The following is a 957-nucleotide window of genomic DNA, read 5'->3' as shown; positions in this document are numbered from 1 at the left end:
GGGGGATAATTTAAATTCTTAGCAATGATATTGCACTCCGCCTGATGAGCACTGCACAGATCCCCGAGTCCATTTCAGCTAAATAGGGCACTGTGATAAAGGCGGAGCACACAGATATTAAAACGCACCGGAATAAGAAGAAAAACAAATGACAGTTTGGTCCAATTAACACTTGGAGGAAAGTATTAGGCTACATCAACTTATTTCCTGCTGCAACATCTCTGACTAGACGGTTAAAATGTGTACTTAAGTTACCGCGTTCACATCCACAGTACAGATTAGAAAATGAGTCACAGTGTGGCTCACTGCGACTTCTTACCTCTTTTATCCGGCGTTTTTATTCTTAAACGGCTTCTCTGTCCAGGACACGCAGTCGATGATCAAGACATTGTTGTTATTTTCCTTTCAATATTATTTCCAATGGCGTTTGTAATTTCCATTTCCCGTCTTGGATTCCCGGGATTGCCTGATCACTCTTTTCCCTTTACGCGTAAAAACCCCGAGCGATGCGCGCACCGCGCACAGCCGGCTCTGACCACACTACCGACGAGCAGTAAACCACTTCACTGGCTCCTCGCATCGATCAGCTCCCAATGTGGGCTGCTTTCAAGTTTCACAACACGGAAGAGCATGCATGAACTTTCAGAGTCCGACATTTCTGTTCCGTTGCGCGTCCCTTCGCAGCGCTCAGGAGGAGAAACGAGGTAACGTTACTCGTAGAGCGGAAGGGAAATTCTTCTTCGCTCCCTGTGCTGTTGTCTGCGTTTTGATCTGACTGCAAATATCCGCAGCCTGTAGTCCTCTCCATGCACTGACTGCGCCCTGTGTCGACGGCAGAGAGACGGCAGACATCCATGGCCATGTGACGTTTACAGTTTAAAATGATATGCCATATCACACTCAGTAGGCACCAGACATTATACAAAATATGTATATATGTTTATATATATATATATA

At 45.6% G+C, this 957-nt stretch overlaps 1 long non-coding RNA gene across 1 annotated transcript in view; it reads left to right on the top strand.

The window, feature by feature from the left end:
- LOC117961365 overlaps window positions 1-957 on the top strand; it is a 23865-nt gene that overhangs the window by 835 nt on the left and 22073 nt on the right. The gene's annotated exons all lie outside the window — the stretch shown is intronic.

Source organism: Etheostoma cragini, chromosome 18 (genome assembly GCF_013103735.1).
Source record: "Etheostoma cragini isolate CJK2018 chromosome 18, CSU_Ecrag_1.0, whole genome shotgun sequence".
In the NCBI taxonomy this organism is placed as follows: Eukaryota; Metazoa; Chordata; class Actinopteri; order Perciformes; family Percidae; genus Etheostoma; species Etheostoma cragini.
The sequence above is the reverse complement of the archived record's forward strand: the minus strand, read 5'-3'. Positions and strand labels throughout refer to the sequence as shown.